Source organism: Pristis pectinata, chromosome 3, assembly GCF_009764475.1.
Source record: "Pristis pectinata isolate sPriPec2 chromosome 3, sPriPec2.1.pri, whole genome shotgun sequence".
Lineage (NCBI taxonomy): Eukaryota > Metazoa > Chordata > Chondrichthyes > Rhinopristiformes > Pristidae > Pristis > Pristis pectinata.
Window position 1 is genome coordinate 116,752,053 of NC_067407.1, and position 14,507 is coordinate 116,766,559.

General features: G+C 38.3%; 1 protein-coding gene across 1 annotated transcript in view; it reads left to right on the forward strand.

The window, feature by feature from the left end:
• Positions 1 to 3,876, forward strand: part of plekhh2 (pleckstrin homology domain containing, family H (with MyTH4 domain) member 2) — a 90,394-nt gene extending 86,518 nt beyond the window's left edge. The window contains exon 31 of the mRNA XM_052012939.1: positions 2,579 to 3,876. The gene's annotated coding sequence lies outside the window, so the exon portion shown is untranslated. The remainder of the gene's footprint in view (positions 1 to 2,578) is intronic.
• The last annotated feature ends 10,631 nt before the right edge of the window (positions 3,877 to 14,507 follow it).

Sequence of the window (14,507 nt, forward strand, 5' to 3'; positions counted from 1 at the left end):
GAAACCTGCAGTAACCTTGGGAGGACTTCTGGCATACAGCTAGTTTATGCACATCACCAAGTTTAGCAATACCACATCAAGACCTACTGTCCTGTGCAAAAACAGACTACTACACCTTCAAAAAATCTCCACCTTTTCTCTGTAAACATCCACCCTCTTAATCGCCTTTGCTCAGTGCCTTGTGTCTTTATAGCCAACAACAGAGCAGATTATAAATGTTATTGAGAATGAAACCATCTTTTCAGCTGTCTCTTCTGCTTTGTCACTTGCCCCTGTCAATCTTGGAAAATCTAGCCTTACTCTGCTCTGTTTTACTCCCATCTTTCTCTCATTTCTTTTTCATCTCCACCCCCAGCCACCCACCTTCCAATGTCATAATGTCCACAAGGCCAACTGTACTTGCAACCACTGAGATTCCATTCCTGGCACACGATCTAACTGACATTGTATTGTGCAATGCATGACAAGTTACGTTTGTTCTTTGTTATCAGCTGTATGACTTTTTGTAGATAAAACCTTTCACCTGGCTATTATTCATAGTAAGTGTTAAAAATTATTATAGAGATTTCTCTTTCAAAGGAATCAAAACTATTGTGCTGCAGTAGATCCAATGTCACAAAAGTATTTCAAATATTCTCCCATCTCACATATTTAGGTAGAAGAGCAGAACAAGCCCCTTGATTATTGTTTCTGAAGGCCTGAAAAAGAACAGTGAGCAACAAAATATTGGAAATAGAAACAGGGGATGATCAGGCAGCATGTGACAAATGGTCTCAGACCTGAAATTGTCAACTCTTTTTTTCTTTCCACAGATGCTTTCTGACCTGCTGAGTGTTTCCAGCATTTTGTATTTTCAGTTTAGATTTCAAACATATGTAGTTTTTTTTATTTCCAAAAAAAAGTATTGGTTCACGGTCTGTCCATTTTTACCAGTGTTGGTCCCTTGAGTATAAAATGAAGTATTACCAGAAATATCAAGGTAGCATCTCAAAAGATGTACTATTAATTACAATCACACTGTACTATATTATGCTGTATTTATAAACATGTTCAGTTCTTAAAATACTTTACAGTAAATATGCGAAAGTATATTTCCCATTGTATAAAATTATTTTTTACCTCCCATATCTTCTATATCAATTCACAGAAAGAATTAAGGTTATGGAATAGTAACTAAATTGAAAGCATTATTGGAATTGAAGCAGAATCCTTTTCTAATGAGTAAAACAAAGCTCAGCATAATCACAATATTGGACCATGTATTCTGGAACTTGTTATTAGAGGCATCCTGCCAGTTGTATAGCAGTTTCTGTAATGCAGTGCATTTCAAGAAATGTTAACACATGCAGCCAATACGCTCTGTGCTTTCTGATAACATTTCTCATAGAATTTCCTTTTTTGGACCCAAGAGTACAGCTGGTCCAATTAACTCAGAGGACGAAAAAAAAACTTCATGCAATGCTTGAAAAAAATCCATTCCTGCAACTACAGATCACAAGTTGTTTTCATCGTCCCACATTTAATTGCATGAAGGACAAATGAGGATCCTCTGATATAAAATGTGAGGTCAGATAGGTTATCCCACGAGTCAGAAATTCATTCAACTGCATACAGTACTTCTGGGTAAATATTTGATGAATCCAAACAATTGAGTCCTATTTAGCACCTATATTGAATGAACTTTAAATTCCAAACATCTAATTTTGCATAACTGGTCCATGAAGTAACTATCTAGGTCTTCTCTTGGATTGTTCCTGTTGTAAATATCTTGTTATTAATAGAATGGGAGGTTTCATTTAAATTAATTGGTTTTCTTATGTCATTCTCCTTTTTTCTATATTATCAGCATTTTCAGTGCTCCTCCTGAGTTTTCCAACTAAACAAATAACTGCCCTTGGAATCTGAATACTGCTACCCACATGTGTTTGTGTACAAAATTGAAACTCATTGTACCATTCTCCTTTGTAACTCATCCATTCTAGTTCCACAGATCAGCATAATTCTCCCTTAGTGAAATATTCTTCGGGATTTTAAAATCCCATTTTTTAAAAAATCCTTGGATCCCAGGAATAATGCTAATCTGTCGTCTGAGCATACCTCCTGGCTTCCCTCATCTGTTCTAAAACTAGAATTCTGCCCAATCATTGTCAATAGATGGGAGATTTTTAGCCCCTATTTCCTATGACTCTGTCCTTCACTTGGGTCCTAACCAAAAAAAAGTGTTTGCTTATTCCATTAAGTTCTGAAACATGATTAGCTTCATAAATTTCAAGAAAATACTTAAAGATACATATTCCTCTTTTAAGTACTTGATCAATAAACGGCAGCTCTTTTTACCGTAGCCTATTCTATGCATTGCATTCTCTTGTAAAGGGAGATATTTTCTAGCCACCAATCTCATTGAGGTTGAAGAGCAAAACACAAGATGTTGTAAATCTGAAATAAAATAAGAAAATGCTGGGCATTAGGTTAGATGACATCTGCAGAGTGAGAAACTGAATTAAAGTTTCAGGCCAATGATCTTTGGAACCGATGAAGGAACGTCAATCTGAAACATTAACTTTGTTTCTTTCTCCAGAGATGCTGCCTGACCTGCTGAGAAACTCACTGAGGAGTTAATTTAGCTCTTTATTATTGCATTCTAAGATTAGGTTCACTTTATTGCTCCACTAATGATTAAGTATTTTCTTGTTTACACTGCATGGCTGAAACTTGAATGTTGTTAACTGAAAGAGCGGTTGGCACACTTGCGTGTGTACACTGAATTACTTGCCTAGCATTTAAATATGAATATACCAACAACAGTAATTGCTGCAAACACACTTACAGTAATTGTGTTATCAATTTCAAAGATAAGCATACTTTTAATCAAATCTGGTTTAACAATGCATTGGATATAACCTTCATTTAAAGTCAAACAGGACTAATGGGAAATTCATTCTTTCAGGAATCATGACTGGACTTTCAGTTCTAAATGTGCACTACTTTAGCAAGGATGTATATCAATATTAAATTGTTGTGTAAATACATTCTTAAATAATTTGCAATCTTTATTTCAAATCTCAGATCTAAACAAAATTATGTTCTTCGTTAAAAACTGTTCTTCAAGTCTCTGTTATATAAGAAACCTCATTTGTTAAGTTCCAGAATCCTGGTTGCTACAAGGATTTGAAATTACTGAGGGTTCTAACAACCTGTTATGGCTGACAACAAAATACTCTTGGGGTGATTCCTGGAACTTGTCCATTCCATTAATAAGTGTAATACTGCATGAATGCACTGAGTGCCATTAATCAAACAATTAAATCCTTTATTTCACCTTCACTGATGTCACATAATAAAAATTCTGACTTTATTTTTATTACAAATATTGGTTTATGGTTTAATAGTAACATGTTTCCATGTTTTTTTCTTTCAATCGGATGGTACATTGAGAGAATTTCTCTTTTCTGTAAATCTCAGACATAAGAGGAATTTTGATATTTTAGAATATCAAAAATTTCTGACCTTGTATGAAATGCACAGTATATTGCGTTCAGCTTTTCTATCATAATGTTCCATGTGATATTGCATGTCAAATTTCACATAACATCAATATAATTAAAATTAATATCGTTGTATCAGAATGTGCCAGTTTATTTGCATTATTACTACAAATATGTATGTAATAGTTTAGATATAATTCACCATAAAAGCTTGTTCATATTTCCCGACTTTTTCAATTTTAAGTGTGCAAAGTAACTTTTTTAAATGATTGCTATTTGAACATAGTTAATTTCATAATTAAATAGTGTGAGATGATCTGGCATACATCTCCACACAGTTGTATTTTCTTAGTACAAATGCCTTTAAAACATTTTTTAGTGAATATTCTATTTAATGCAGAAAGTACAATGACAATATTCAATTATTTATATTGCAATATATTTGAATGGAAAAATGAAACTGATTATTCCACAGTTATTTAACATTTAATAAACAATGCACTGTTAACTTCAAAATGGTTTACATTTATCTTTTACTCCTTAAAATATGCATGGTTGTTGTCACGAACCAGCAACAAAAAAAACACACTGAGCATGATTTAGTGTTAAAAACTATTTTATTAATCACTACTTATGATAATACGTAAAATAAAAGTAAAAATGTTAGTATGTTAGAATTCAAAAATGTTAAACCTCGAACGTTAACCCCAAAACTAAACTCGTCGTGTGTGTGTGTGTGTGGCAAAGTCCCAAACTCCCAGTTCCGGAATGGTTCTTAAAGTTCAGTTCCGCAAGCCATAAGGTGAAACATAAGCAAGGGCTTCTTCAACAACCACCGTTGTCTGAAGATAAGACGTAGATGTAGAAAAACAGAGAGAGAGTACATACGAAATCCAAATGTTCCACAATGGAACCCAAACGACACTCCAGTGTTTACTCGGTAGTGACTTCCTCACCCCGAAAAGCATCCGAACCGTGGTCGTCCACACACAAATACCTGTTTCCTGCTACAGGTCAGCAACAAAGTGAACTCCACCGGATTACTTCCAACTTCCATACATGGGTTTCAGTGGCAAACACAGTTATTGTTTCTCATCCATCGATAGCAGGCTGGTGTCTCTCTCCCTTCTCTCTCTCTCCTTCTTCTTCTGACTTCTTCAACAACGTCATTACATCCTTTATCTTCTATTGACGTAAGCACGCCCCACACACACATACACACACACTCTCTATCTTAAAGGGACTTTCACTGAGTCCGTAACACCTCCCACCTAAAAAAAAAATTTTCCCAAGAAAATTTTAACTGCGCATACAGTTAGTAATGTTAATAATTATCATGCTACACAACTACAGACTATCAGATTAGTACAGATACATGTTTCCCATTTAACATCGGGAAAGACAATCAGCAATCACATTATCTTTGCCTTTAATGTGAGTTATCATGAGATCAAACTCTTGCAAAATTAAACTCCAATTTAACAGCCTTCTGTTCTTGTTTTTGACTCGGCTCGGAAACACCAATGGGTTATGATCTGTATATACAGTCAATGGTTTCTGAGCAGTGCAAACATATACACTGAAATGTTGCAAGGCTAAAACAAGCGACAGTAATTCTTTCTCTATGGTAGAATAATTCTTTTGATGCTCATTAAATTTCTTTGAAAAGTAAGCTACAGGATGGTCAATATCATCAAGGTCACCCTTCTGCAACAACACAGCTCCTGCAGCTTCATCACTGGCATCTACTGCTAATGAAAATGGCTTTTCAAAATCAGGTGTTTTGAGCACAGGATGGTAGCATAAAATGGCTTTCAGCTTCTCAAATGCTTCTTGACAAGAATCTGTCTAAACAAACTTTACTCCCTTCTTCAGAAGATTAGTTAGGGGAAGAGCAATATCAGCAAAATTTTTACAAAATTTTCGGTAATATCCAACCATTCCCAAAAATCTTCTAACAGTCCTCGTACCTGTGGGAATAGGGAACTCAGATATTGCTTGAACTTTTGCCTGAACAGGAGCTTGCTTGCCTTGACCTACAACATAACCAAGATACGTCACAGTGGCATGGCCAAATTCACTTTTAGCCAAGTTAACTGTAAGGTTAGCCTTGGAAAGTCTTTCAAACAACCTTTCTAACGCAGAGATGTGATCTTCCCAAGTATCATTCCCAGTCACTAAGTCGTCAATGTAGGCATCTGTATGTTTTAACCCATGAATCACTGAATTAATCATTCTTTGAAATGTTGCCGGAGCATTTTTCATTCCAAATGGCAAAACATTGTATTCATACAATCCAGAAGGGGTTACAAAGGCTGAAATCTCCCATCCTCTATCTGTTAATGGAACACACCAGTACCCTTTTAATAGGTCAATCCTTGTAAGAAATTTTGCCTTTCCCACTCTATGCAATCATCCACCCTAGGAATAGGGTAAGCATCTGACTTTGTTAGAGCATTCACTTTCCTGTAATCTGTGCAAAATCTAACAGTTCCATCAGGTTTAGGTACAATAACACAGGGCAAACTCCAATTTGAAGTAGAATGTCTAATAATATCATTTTCCAACATGTATTTTAGTTCCTGATCAACAAGTTTATTTTTTTCCACATTCATTCGATAGGGGTGTTGTTTGATTGGTTTTGCATCCCCAACATCAACATCATGAGTAATTATCGATGTTCTGTTTGGAACATCTGGGAACAGATTTTTAAATTTTAAAATTAATTCTCTCATCTGTTGTTTTTGTGAAACTTGTAAATGGTTCAACTTCGTTTCAAGGTTCTCCAGGATATTTTGGTTTTTTAGTTTCGATGGAACAATATTTGGTCTAAATTGGCCTTCCTCAACATCAACATCAGGCATTCTAGAAACAACCTTTACATCATCCACCAAGGCCACAACTGAATCCCTCTCATAATAAGGTTTTAGCATGTTTACATGACAGAATTGTGTTTTCTTGCGTCTATCTGGTGTTTTGATTATATATGTTAAATCAGTCACTCGAGATTCAATAACATAGGGTCCAGAAAAACGAGATTGCAAGGGATTATTTTGGCTAGGGAAAAATACCAACACCTTTTGCCCCACTGCGAATGTCCTAGGCTGAGTACGTCTATCAAAATATGTCTTCATTCTTATCTGGCTGGTTTTCAAATTCTCTCTCGCTAGCTGGCAGACTCTTTCCAACCGAGTTTTAAATTTTTTGGACATGGGGAGGTCTCCATTTCCTCATTAACACTCCATTTTTGACATAATATCCACTTGGCACTTTCTCAATCTCCTCACATGAGAGTACTTTTTCTTTCAATTCTGTCAACTCAGGGTCCTTTGTCTGTTCCACCATAAAATCCTTCCTCGACAAAGACAAATCTTTAAATTCAGGCTCACTATAAGGATGTTGATCCTCCAGTGAAGACAGAAAAGTCTCAGATAAGGCATCATAATTTTCTTCCTGTTTAGGACTGTCACAAGGAACTACATCAGACTGCACCGGACTGTCTGTCTTGGCTAATTCTCTAGCTCTAGCTCGAGTCACCGCACATGATGGGTAAACATCTGGATCATTCTCAGACTCATCAATCCTTGGTTTGGTTGTTAACTGTACCACAGGAACAATTTCTCCATCTGCAAGGTCATTTCCCAATAACAAAGAAACTCCTTCCACTGGCAACCTAGGTCTTATCCCTATCTCGACTGGTCCTTCTACGAACTTTGACTTTAAAATCACCGTGTAAAGGGACAGACATGGTATTATCTGTAACGCCTCGCACTAGATTTATCTCACCAGTGTCACTTTCTTCACCAAAATTTAAAACACTGTCCAGCAAGAGAGATTGACTAGCCCCAGTAACTCTAAGAATTTTCACTGGCACCTGGGGTGACCCATCATTCAGCGAAACAAAACCCTCTGATACATAAGAACGGAATTCCTTCCTCACCTCCACCAACTTTTCAGCCTTTCCCTCTTGCAAGGACTGATCTTTAACAGCATCTCCTAAACCTTTTTGATTTTTAATTGCCTGAAAGCAAGCATTGGGCACAGCTTCCTTCTTTTTCTTCAAAAGGGCACAATTAGATATCACATGGCCAGGTTTCCTACAGTAATAACAAGTATGCTCAACAGGTTTCTCCAGCACTGGCTTCTTTTCATCCTTTCCTTTTTGATTACCTCCCAATTTAATCTCCAGTTTACCTGGATTGTCCCTGTAACTCTTTTGAAAGGTTTTCGGTTGTCCCCATTTGGATTTATGGGTTAAAGCATAATCATCTGCCAACCTAGCAGTTTCTTGTAAAATTTCCACTCCCTTTTCATTTAAATATGTTGTTAATTCAGCTGGAACACATCTTTTAAAGTCTTCCACTAATATCAATTCTTTCAATTTATCAAAATCCCCATCTACATTTTTAGCCATGCACCATCGTTCAAAACATATTCTCTTTCCATTGGCAAATTCCATATAAGTCTGATCTGCAGATTTCCTCAAATCTCTGAATTTTTGCCTATAAGCTTCAGGTACCAATTCATAGGCCTTCAATATAGCTTGTTTTACCTTGGTATAATCAGCTGCATCCTCAGCGGACAAAGCAGAATAAGCTTTTTGAGCTTTACCTTTAATCACACTCTGTACCATAAGAGCCCATCCTTTCCTTGGCCAGTTTGAACTCACAGCAACCTTTTCAAAATGTTGGAAATACTGATCAACCTGATCTTCCTCAAAAGGAGGGACTAATCGAACCTCCCTGCTGGCTGAAAAACCATCATCAGAATCAGATTCCACACTCTTTTGCATCATTTGTAAATCATGCTGCCTCTGTTTTTCCTTCTCCTCACTATCCAGCTCCATCCTCTTCAATTCCATCTGCTTCATTGCTAGATCAGCCTCTATCTTCATCTGAGTTAGCTCTCGTTCAGCCTCTATCTTTAACTGGGTTTGCTCTCGTTCAGCCTCTAATTTCTTTTGTCCCAACTCGAACTTCAGTCGTGTTTGTTCTAACTCCATCTTTGCTATCTGCACCTGTGCCTCAGAAATTGCTATTTTACTGCCAGGAAACTGTTTTAACACTTCCTTCTCAAACACCTTCTTTTCCACATAATGGCCAGCTATCAGTCTCTGAATATCTGCCTTTCTCATAGACTGCTTTACTTCTGTAAGGTTTAGCCTTGTAGCAATCTTTATCAAATCATCCTTTTTCGCCACCTCCAATCCCTTTTGGGTTGGTGACTCCAAAAATGCCTTAATATCCATTGCCGCTGGTTTCCACACACACAAGCCAATTAAAAAGAATTTATCAGACCTCCCTCAAAAATCTTTGGATTGAATCCCAAACGAATCTCGTCAATCTGGGGAACGATCCCAGATGACACTCGTTAATCTTTGGATTGGATCCCGGACGAATCTCGTTAACCTTGGGAACTATCCCGGACGAGCCCCCAATTTTGTCACGAACCAGCAACAAAAAAAACACACTGAGCATGATTTAGTGTTAAAAACTATTTTATTAATCACTACTTATGATAATACGTAAAATAAAAGTAAAAATGTTAGTATGTTAGAATTCAAAAATGTTAAACCTCGAACGTTAACCCCAAAACTAAACTCGTCGTGTGTGTGTGTGTGGCAAAGTCCCAAACTCCCAGTTCCGGAATGGTTCTTAAAGTTCAGTTCCGCAAGCCATAAGGTGAAACATAAGCAAGGGCTTCTTCAACAACCACCGTTGTCTGAAGATAAGACGTAGATGTAGAAAAACAGAGAGAGAGTACATACGAAATCCAAATGTTCCACGATGGAACCCAAACGACACTCCAGTGTTTACTCGGTAGTGTCTTCCTCACCACGAAAAGCATCCGAACCGTGGTCGTCCACACACAAATACCTGTTTCCTGCTACAGGTCAGCAACAAAGTGAACTCCACCGGATTACTTCCAACTTCCATACATGGGTTTCAGTGGCAAACACAGTTATTGTTTCTCATCCATCGATAGAGAAAACAAGCAGGCTGGTGTCTCTCTCCCTTCTCTCTCTCTCTCCTTCTACTTCTGACTTCTTCAACAACGTCATTACGTCCTTTATCTTCTATTGACGTAAGCACGCCCCACACACACATACACACACACTCTCTATCTTAAAGGGACTTTCACTGAGTCCGTAACATTGTAATCACATGATTGAAAAAAATCACTGCCTCAAACCAAAATATACGCAGTGGAACATATGACATACAGCCATGATTCATTCATATTTGACCCTGTAAAGATTTGTGCAGTTACAATCTATAAATTTGTTAAATTGTATACCTTTTGAGGACAGATCATTTGTCTATATTTTTTCAATATGTTTTCCCAGTGATACTGAATCCAACATCATGCTTTGTGTCACAAGTTTCAAACTTAATGTCCTTCCAGTAATTCTACCTTCAGGTTTGCAACATGAATTTAACAAGTTTTGGCTTTTAATGTTTAAAATACAGCTGAAGGAATATTTCTTAAATCTTAATTATAGTCTTGAATGTACAGTAAAACTCCAATAATTAGGCACACTTGGGTCTTTAGTGGTGCTGGAATGACAGCTTTTCGAGACCATTGGATATGTTATTTCTATGAATTGGATATGCTATGTCTATTAATACCCCAACACTTTTCATTTTTTTGTAAGACTTTTTTTTACATATTGTACAGTGTTGCAAAAAACTTTCCAGTGAATCAGGTAAATTTAAAGGGAACATGGGAACTGATACTCAGGTGAGTGGAAATGAAGTGCATGAACCAGGACCCTCATGAGTGGAAAGGGAGCATGGAAATCAGGGCTCCGGTGAGTGGGAAGTGAGCCCAGGAACCAGAGCCAAGTGTGTGGAGTGGTAAAGATTTTGGGTTTATTTTAATAAACAAAAAAAACTTATTTACAGACTAAAACTACATGCCAGGTTATGATATCTTTTTCACCCATTAGATCTCACTGTTGCCTCAGGGCACTTAGCACTGAATCATGGTTGCACTGTCAATTCCATGCAGCAGCTGTCGTGCAACAGCTTCCCCACATTTGAAGGAATCAAGTGTAGGCAACCTCCTTCAGAATGTCAAAACAGCTCCAACAGTGACAGAACATTGCTTCATGATCATAGTGTAGGAATGTGGGTGCTCTGACATTGACATTGCCTCCCTCTCTCCGCCCCTCCACCGGACACACACCATGTTTGACACAGTGGGAAAAAGATTACCCGCTTGAAGAACAAATCTGTGAGGGCAAGCTGTAAGAGGAAACTCATCTTCATGGAGTGAGCCTCACCATCAAGAATGGGCTAATCTGGTCCCTCAGCAACTCTCCCTGTGGAGTTAGTGAATGCTTCAGCACATACACAGTCATGAGCCCATACACACGTGGCTGGGCACAGGCACAGATGTTCTTGCCCACTACCAACTTTTAGCTACCAAACTCCTCTCAAGCTCTATATTCTCCCTGCCCCTGAATTTCTTTTTGAGTATTCCTCTCATCCCCCGACCCTCTGACTTTCTCCCACTCTCCCTCAGACCTCCTTCCTTCAGCCTTTACATCTCCTCCTTTCTATAGGAAAACCTGCCTAAATTTCTGGAATGCTCCAGCCTCCCAGCTGCTAGTCCTGGCTGGAGTGGGGACAGGACCAATTGCAGGATGGATTCCAGCCACCTTGAGGCATAATCGCCTTGATCATCACTGGGCATCAATTCCAAGAGAAATGCAGGAACCCAGCTCCAACCAATATATCTTTCATTACCTCTGTGAGGCAACTTCAATCAAGAGGGGCTTCACTGCATTTATATTTAACTGTCTACAAAAATACAATTTCATTTTACATTTGGTTGGCATAGACAAGTTGCACCAAAGGGCCTGTTTCCATGCTGTATATCTTTATGACTCTATTTGCTTCACAGAGGGATGCAAGCCATGATCCTAACAAATAGATCCAACTTCCATGCAGACTTGTGTCAAGCATGGCACTTTTTTCAATCTTTCTCACTGCAATGCTGCACCTCAGCTTCAACAAACTTCCTGCTAGAATGAAGCTGAACAAGCTGCATCACTTCCACTCACCATCACTTGCAGTGCACCAGTACAGCCTTTGACCATCTGAGGAAACGGTGTCTGAAGATAAAAATTGCAAACCCACCACAAAACTCATGATGTACCACCAGGCAGCAATGATCCCTGCTTTTCTATCTGCTCTGTGCCTGGGACTTGGATTACCTACACCAAGCACTTCATAATACTGGACAGATACCACCAACTCTGCCTCTGCAAAATTCTCCAAATCTCATTGGCAGGTTAAGGGAACCAACATCAGCTTCTCTCCCAGGCCACCATCCCAGCATTGAGGCCCTAATTACACTCGGTCCTAAAACAAATACTCTATTCTGAGCTCTATTACAGGAATAATTACCAAATGGATAGAAATTTAAAAAAAGACATGGGGATTGTCTCAAAACCTTCTTGGAAAAAGGTGCAGCATCCCCACTGAGTCCTAAAGTCCCTGGGCCACGACTGTTCAATGTGGAGAAGCAGCAGTTAAGAAGGCATTAATGCCTGGAGTTCATGTGTGTGCTTCCAACACAAGCTAATGGTAATCAATGAAACAAGTGCACTGCCCCCTAAGTACCCACCTGTCCCCACCTCCACCTAGGTCTCCCATATTGCTCTCATTGGTCATCTCAAAACCCACGGAAGATAATGGAAGCAAGTCATCCTCAGCCCTGAGGGAGTACCTAAAAAGAGATGATAGGTGTATTTAAGAGGAATCTAGGTAAATACATGAGGGAGACAGAAATAGTGATCGGGTTAGATAAATTGGGAGAAAGTTCATGTGGAGCATAAAGCATAGCCAAATGTTGGGCAAATGACTAGTTTCTGTGATGCATGTTCCCAGTCAGTACTCCTATTGTCAATGAAGTTTCTATTTCAACAGTAAAAGCAAATAAACGTAAATGCTTTCAAACTGTTCATTTAAATTAACTATGACTACACTTAAGGGATGCATTTTCATAATGAACATAATTTCCCTCCAATGAGTGGCAATAAAAAAAGGAAAAAATGAGCAATGTTTTCTGCTGACGTCAATGTTTTCATGCTGTCAATGTGCCAATTTCTGCTGTCGAAGTGTAAAGCAATATCTTCTCCCATCAGTCTGGCTCAAGTCCAAGTCCAGCTGCTGGCAGAGCAGACTGGGGCCCTCGTCTCTTTTTGCTGCACTTAAAGAGTGCTGCACTTTACGTCAATAGTGGTAATTGAAGCCTTTATATATACAGATGGCTATACATCCACAAAAACAATATTGTAATTGATGCTGGTAACAATTAACCTTCTTTATTGTCAGTACATTGTTTAATAAAAACAAGGAACATTCAGCAGGTTTGGCAGTATCTACGTGGAGAGAAACAAGAGTAGAAACAGGGTAATATTTCAGATTGAAGACCTTTCATTAGAACCGGGAAAGGGTGAGAAAACAAGTGAGTTTTAAATTGCAATGAGGGTGTGGTAGGGATTGAAAGGACAACAGGAATATCTCTGAGAGGGTGAGGCCAGGATTGCCAGGTAATTTTTGACATTTGCAGAGCTGTCTGGTCAATAGATTATCAAGAGAAATTAGAGAGAGAGAAAACAAAGGAACACATTAAAACTGTACATGGTATGAAAGCTGTTGAAGGTATCTATCCCTTCCACACCCTCTATACAAATTAAACCAAACTCACTTTCTTACCTTCCTCGTTATGATGAAGGGTCTTGGGCATGAAACGTTAACTCTGTTTCTCTTTCCAAAGACGCTGCCTGACCTGCTGCATTCCAGTTTTTTTCTGTTTTAATTTTGGATTTCAAGCACAGAGTCATAGACTCACAGAATTACACAGCACAGCACAGCACAGAAGTGGGCCCTTCAGTGGACCACATTGATGCTGACCTTTATGCCCTTCTACACTAATCCCATTTGCCCCTATCAGGTCTGTATACTTTATGCCTTGCCTATTTAAATGTTTGTCTAAATGTCTCTTAAACATAGTATTTGTATCTGATTCCAATACCTCCTCTGGCAGTGAATTCCAGATATCAACCATTCTCTGTGTAAAAAACTTTCTCCTCACCTTAAAACTATGCCTTCTTGTTTCTGATACCCCTATCATTGGAAAAAGATTCTATCTACCCAATCTATGCCTCTGATAATTTTATATATCTCTATCAGGTCACCCCACAGCCCCTTTCACTGCAACATGCTGCTGAATCTCCTTTGCACTCTCTCCAGCACAAATGTATCCTTCCTTTGGTATGGCAACCAAAACTGCACACAATACTCTAAGTGGGGTATAACCAGTGTTTTGTAAAGTTGCAACATAACCTCCTAACTTTTATATTCTATACCCTGACCTATGAAGGCAAGCATGCCATATGCCTTCTTCACCAGCCCATCTACCTATGTTGCCACTTTCAGGGAACTATGCACTTGAACCACAAGGTCTCTGTTTAACAACAGTGCCCTACTATTTACTGCAGAGCATATGCAGGTTTTTTTTCCATTTTCAAGTACTTTGCTTAAAGCTACTCCTTTTAACATCTTGCAGTGCTTTAATTACATACTTACCTGTTTCATTGCCAACACTTATGCAGATTGTAATGAATTTTAGAAAAGTAACTGCTTCAGAGTGTTACTTGTGGTTTATAAGGACTTACATAAGCACCTGCAAATGATCTATTCACGTAAGAAGCGACAGCACACAAATAAAAAAGCAGACAACTAGCTAAGCAGCATGTTACAGAACAAGTTGCCATTGCAATTATATTTCTCTTTAAGAATATCAATAATATTCCAATAATCTAATTGAAACATATTCTACAAGGGATTTGGAGGGAGATACAAAGGGGCGTTTTTTTCCCCCCTGTATGGAGAGTAGTGTTAACTCTGATCTTTATCAGCAATTTAGCATTGGAGATTTTCTTCACTTGGCCTTTGAAATTCTCCACCCTAAAGGGCTAAAGATAATTTCACTATTAAAGGGCACAGG